The sequence below is a fragment of the Calidris pugnax genome, unplaced genomic scaffold (genome assembly GCF_001431845.1).
Source record: "Calidris pugnax isolate Ruff unplaced genomic scaffold, ASM143184v1 scaffold38, whole genome shotgun sequence".
NCBI classification, from domain to species: domain Eukaryota; kingdom Metazoa; phylum Chordata; class Aves; order Charadriiformes; family Scolopacidae; genus Calidris; species Calidris pugnax.
In genome coordinates this window covers 2,085,341-2,091,344 of record NW_015090995.1, presented here as the reverse complement: position 1 = coordinate 2,091,344, position 6,004 = coordinate 2,085,341, and the positions used below count along the sequence as shown (strand labels likewise).

The 6,004-nt window shown below is 56.2% G+C and overlaps 1 long non-coding RNA gene across 1 annotated transcript in view; it reads right to left on the bottom strand.

Moving 5' to 3' along the window:
- Positions 1-4,041: 4,041 nt before the first annotated feature.
- Positions 4,042-6,004, bottom strand: part of LOC106895435 — a 7,777-nt gene continuing 5,814 nt past the window's right edge. Inside the window, exon 2 of the long non-coding RNA XR_001413420.1 lies at positions 4,042-5,420. This is a non-coding gene — a long non-coding RNA (uncharacterized LOC106895435). The remainder of the gene's footprint in view (positions 5,421-6,004) is intronic.

The following is a 6,004-nucleotide window of genomic DNA, read 5'->3' as shown; positions in this document are numbered from 1 at the left end:
CACTCTTTCAGTGAAAAATTCTTTCCTAATGTTCCATCTAAACCTACCCTGTTGGAGCTTGAAGCCGTTCCCTCTCGTTCTGTCACTAATTACCTGCGAGAAGAGACCAGCACCAACCTCTCTACAGTGTCCTTTCACGAAGTTGTAGAGAGTGATGAGGCAATGCCTCGGTGGTGGTGGAAACAGAAGGGTGAGGAGTGGTGTGGAGGATGGGTGCAGCCCTCAGAGCACCCTGCAGAGCATCACTGCCACCCGTGCATGGAGCCACTGCTGCAGGCTGGGTCTCCAACCCCAGCATTGCTGCCTCCCCTGCTTGCACCCCCCGGCGTGCCGGGACAAACCGGGCGATCCTCGGGAGGCGCCTACATAAACGGAGAGATCAGAATACACCAAAAACATCTGAAAAGCATCAAGTCTCTCTCTGCGGTCTGCTTTCCATTCGGGGAGGCTGCTGCCAGGTTACATGGACCCGCTGGTATGCGAGTCTGTGGCCACGGAGGCCAGAGGTGGCCCGGGAAGCCTTTGCTCTGATCTCCCCTGCTCCCCTGAAACACAGGGATGCTGTGGGGTGTCCCACAGCACGAGAGGGAGGTGACGCCACAGCCCCATCCACCCCAGGCGTGCATCCACCCCACATCTGGCAGCACCTCTGGCAGCCTCAGACAGAGCCCTGGGCATCCCCGGGGGCTGCACGGTCTGTGCCTGCCCAGGGTGCCCCCACTCTGCGCCCCCCACGCCAGGGCTCAGCCCCACATCTCCAGTCCCACCTCCTCTCAAACCAGAGCTGGAAGAGCTGTTATTCCCTGATCACCCACCACCCAGCCCGTTTTGAGCTTCCCATCATTTAACCAGGTGAACCAGGTGCTCTCCATATGGGCTGCCCCTTCCCCGGAGCGGAGCGAGCACGTGTGGGGTGTCACCCTGGCCATGTCACCCATGGGCTGGATCCTGCTCCGGGGCCGTGGTGCACCCCAGCATCCAGCCCTCGCAAACACTCCTGCTCTGCTGACCTGGCAGCTGCTTCAGACCCGAGTGGGATCTGGCCAAGGGCAAGTTAATAAACTTGACAGAAAGCTCCTTTATGTTAAATAATTAAAATAACTTCTCCAGTCCTGATGGGCGTCCAAAAACATCAGCAGCCTCACAGCTTTAATGAACTTTCCAGATCTGGAGGCTCCCGAGCGAGATCCTGGTGATCCCTCTTGCTTGGGATCAGGGCTGTGCCATGCTTCCGTGCCCTCAGCTCCCATCTTCTCGTGGGTGCTGGCACCCAGGGCTTGATGTCCTCTCCCCAACGCAGCCAGGGATGAGGATGCTCCCAAGGAAAGCCCTTCCCAGCCCGGGTGCTTTGGGAGGTCCTTGTGTCGGGGTGCGAGCAGGAGGGGAGCGCGGCAGCTCCCCCAAATCCCATGCAATGGGGATGATGCAGCTCCATCGTACCCACGTCCCATGGGATCCCCCTTGCAGCCCCCTCGGGCACACACCAGTAGGGACACTGGGGGAGATCCCACTGGTCGGACAGGGTCTGTTCCTCCAGGTCCTGCTGTGGTTGTCCCCGAGTTGGGTCCCTGGCCCCAGAGGTGGGAGGAACCCACCGTGCTCCCTCTCCCCGTCCGGGTGCTGGGTTACAGGAACCTGTTAAAGTGCTTTTCTCCTTCTCTGGCAGGTCCGAGCAAGTTTGGCGCTTACAGTTTTACCCTTTGGGCATCGGGGACCAGCAAAGCTGTTTAAAATTAAAAGCATTATTTAATTCACCCCGGGATCAAAGCGCGCAGAGAAGAAGGATTTTTCAAACCAGCAAACCACATATAAGCACGCCTGTCACACCCAAAGGCCCACTCCCCCCACCCTGACCCCGATCCCAAGCAGCCCCTGCTCCCTCCTGCAGACGTCTTGGCATGGTCCCCGCGGCTTGGGATGCGCCCCAAGCACCTCTGAAACACTCTCTTGCCACGTTTGATCTCCTCGGCCCACCTCGTTTCTCACCCCTCACACCCTGGCCAAGAAGAAGTTCATCCTCCACCCCTCTCTTGGTGCCTCAGCTTCCTTTTTCCTCCGAGACCCCATAAACCGACCCATCCCTTCAATGCAGCCCTGCAGAAACCACGCAATCCAGCACCCACAAGCCCTGATGGGACAACCTGGATGGATGTAGATGTGGTTTACACCAGGCAGGCAGAGCTTGGACTCCTGTGTCCTCTCCTAGAGCAACTGCTGGACAAGCTAGAGGGAAGCTGGCCTTGCTCCCCTCCTCTGGGGGCCCTGGTGTATCCTGGTTTCCCCTATGCCTGTTTGTGGAGGAGGCTTATTCCTACCAGCAGGTCACCAAGAGTCTTCCTGGTGCTCTGGGCTGGAGGCTGGTGAGGCTGTGGTGCCCCAGCCTCCACACCACCACGATGGTCCTTTGGGATCTGCAGGGAGAGGACACCTGGAGGCTGCAGTCTCTGCCCAGGACCTCAGTGGCCAGGACTCACACTCCTGCATCACCTTGAGCCCAGCCTGGTTGGGAAACAACCACTTCTCCATCTTTCTGCTCTGTCCCCAGCTCGAATCCCACCTCCCCTGTCCTGCATCCCCCATCCAGCATCTGGCATCCCATCTCCTGCATCCCGTATCCCACATTCTACATCCCAGATCCACACCAGCAATGAGGAGGACATGTAACCGCTCCAGCAGTGCCCTTCTCCAACACCTTTCTTCTTCAGATGTCCCAGATTCCCTGAGCTCTCTCCATGCCACCCCATATCCCGTGCTGCCCAAGCGCTGCCCCCGGGAGAGACAACCCTGGGACAAGGCATCAGCCGGAGCCAAGGGGCTGCACTCTCCAGGGGAGCAGGCAGAGAGGGCAGGGGAACCGTCTGGGACCTGCAGCCATGTCCAAAGCCCAGCAAAATCAGAAATACAGGCTCCAGAGTGGAGCAACGAAGCCAAACAGACCCACCGAGTGTTTTCCATCCACACTCTGCTTCTCATCCACGGTTGATGGTGTTGGGTGGTACTTTATAGCAACACGAAGTGCCCTAAGAAAGCTGGGTATCAAGAACAAGAGCAAGGACTCTGGTGGAGCCCATTCTGGAACCTGCTAAAGCACCATCTGTTAAGGATTTATTACCAACCCATTTCCTAAAATGACTTTTTAATAACTTATCAAATGAAGTTACATTGAGGAATGAGTAAGGAGTGGAGCAACGAAGCCAAACAGACCCACCGAGTGTTTTCCATCCACACTCTGCTTCTCATCCACGGTTGATGGTGTTGGGTGGTACTTTATAGCAACACGAAGTGCCCTAAGAAAGCTGGGTATCAAGAACAAGAGCAAGGACTCTGGTGGAGCCCATTCTGGAACCTGCTAAAGCACCATCTGTTAAGGATTTATTACCAACCCATTTCCTAAAATGACTTTTTAATAACTTATCAAATGAAGTTACATTGAGGAATGAGTAAGTAATTCTCAGTCACTAGATGGGATGAACAACACTGTCCTGCATCATCCACACATGGATCCCACGAGGGTCTACCCGCTCCAGGGGACGGGGGCTACCAGACACACCATGAGCCCAGGGGGCTCCCAGACACACCACAAGCCCAGGGGCTACCAGACACACCATGAGCCCAGGGGGCTACCAGACACACCGCAAGCCCAGGGGCTACTAGACACACCATGAGCCCAGTGGCCATGCCAGCACGGTGGCAAGGACAGCCATAGAGTCATAGAATCCTTTAGGTTGGAAAAGACCTTTAAGACCATCGAGTCCAACTGTATCCATCAAGTATCCAACCGTATCCAGCCCTAAGTCCATCGAGTCACAGGGGCCACATGAGATGCTGCGAGTATTAAGTCAAAAATCCCCAAATTGTTAATGCTGACCAGAACGAAGCCAACAGGTTCCTCCAACACCAGCAAGAAAGGCTGGCGATGAACCGAGGGCCCTAACTCGTCCCAGATCTCTTCAGACCAGGCTTCAGTTTCAAAAGACAACCTGGGGCAGCAAAAAAGCACACAGGAGACAGCCGGGTTTCCATAGGAAAAAAACCCTTTTATTTAACAATATATCAGGTTCCATCACGGCTCCATGGAGTTCAGATGCCACAGAGCTGGTTACCGATGCCGATGATATGCTACTGGGCGGGAGAGCTGGGGAGAAGGTGAAAGGAATCAAAAAAGAGGAACATGACACGAAGAAACAAAAGCCTGCGGTGCCGGGGGAGCACGGCCAAGGGGACCCCGGTGCCCGGCACCGCCGGAGCCCCACCAGGAGCCAAGGACGATCAACCAGCGTGGGTTTGCCCAGCCCCGCTCCGGGATGTGCCCCCAGAACAGCCTGGGGACCCCAAAAAGGGGTGCTGGCACGGAGGGAACGAGGAGGTGGCCGAAGCCAAGCTGCACGGTGCCCAAATCACTCCTGCTGCTCGCCGGTGGTGATTCCAGACCCTCGGCCAAAATCCCCCCCATCCCTACACCAGCACCGGGATCGGCCACATCCGGGCTCCAAGTCCAACCCCACCTCTCGGATAATGGCAGCGGAAGATGGAGAAGGATAAACCTGGCAGCCCAGATGCTCCAGCGATGCCGGCACGGCGGGCACGGGGTTTGGGGCAGCAGCAGCCCCACGGCTGGTTGATCGTGTGAGGACACCGGGGACCGAAGGGGGTGTTTCCTACCCCCCCCCCCAACCACCACCACAACCCCCCCTCTTCCCTTCTCCCGGGACCGCGGCGAGGGTGCGGATGCGACGCCGTGGGATGTAGACGTGGTCACAGCTCTGAAATGTGGGAGCACGCGGTGCGGGGGTGCTGGTGTGAGGGGCAGCTGGGAGGGGGACCAGCACCTCCAAAACCCCCCCCAAGACACCCTGGGGGGGGGCAGCGGAGACTGAGGGAGCGCCCCCCCCTCACCCTCTGCCGATATAATGCAGATTCACAGGCAAATTCCCAGCTCCTGGGAGCAACTGGGAGCTCCCAGCTGCTTCCTGGGAAGTGCCACACGTGCCCGGTGACACCGGAGATGGCTTTGGGGGGCACGGCCCCCTCCCCGAGCACCCCCTGTACAAAACGTGGGTGATGCTGAAGAGGAGCGAGTCCCCCCCTCCCCATCCTGGGCACCAAGCAGAGATGGGGCTACCGTGTGCTTGCGTTTGGCAAGTGGAAAAGAGGAGATAGTTGGGAAAAGGGATCTGCACCAGGAGCAGCTCCACAGGTCTGGAAAAGCGGATCAGGATCTGAGGATGCTGCGCTGAGCTGTGCATCCTGTGGTTTGGGGTTTTGGTTGGTTGGTTTTTTTTTTGGTTTAAGATAAAAAAGGAGATAAAATCGATGCTCCTTTAGTTCATCAAGTCTCTTGCCCGTGCTCAGGCCGGGGTTGAAAGCTCTGCCCAGACCCAGGATGGCCAGAAACTCGCTGGGAATGAGCCAGGTCCCACCTTGCCATGAGCATCGGGGCTGTGCCCACAGCAAGGGGCACAATCAACCCCCCCACACCTCGCTCTCTGCTTGGCGCCCACCAGATCCTGCATTATATCGAGGGCACAGCCCCACCACCCCGTCCTGAGCCCCCCCAAGGGGGGGACCCAGCCTCCCCCCCTTCCATTCTGCCCGGCAGCACCCCCACACCAGCACAGCCCCGCGGGGCAGCTCCGGGGCTGAGCGCAGTATGACAATGTTTTACACCCGTTCTTGTGGTTAAAATTTCTTTTTCTTTTTTTTTTTTTTATTCTGAGGGGAAATTACAGGTCAGACAATTCTTGAAGCAGAATTGTTTGTGTGAAGGACAGTAATGTAGATACGATAAATAATCTTGAAATTTTCTGTTAACTGTTTCGTATCGTAGTACTAAGTATTTCAGTGGTTAGTTGAGTAGTTAAATTCTTAAACTTACATTTCAGAAGGGACTTTTTCAATTATATCTCAAGTGCTAGTTTTTTTCTTCAATGCAGAAATTCAGCAGTATTAAATAGTAATCAACCATGGCCCTTTTTTTTTTTTACCCTTGAAGAGCAAGCAATTA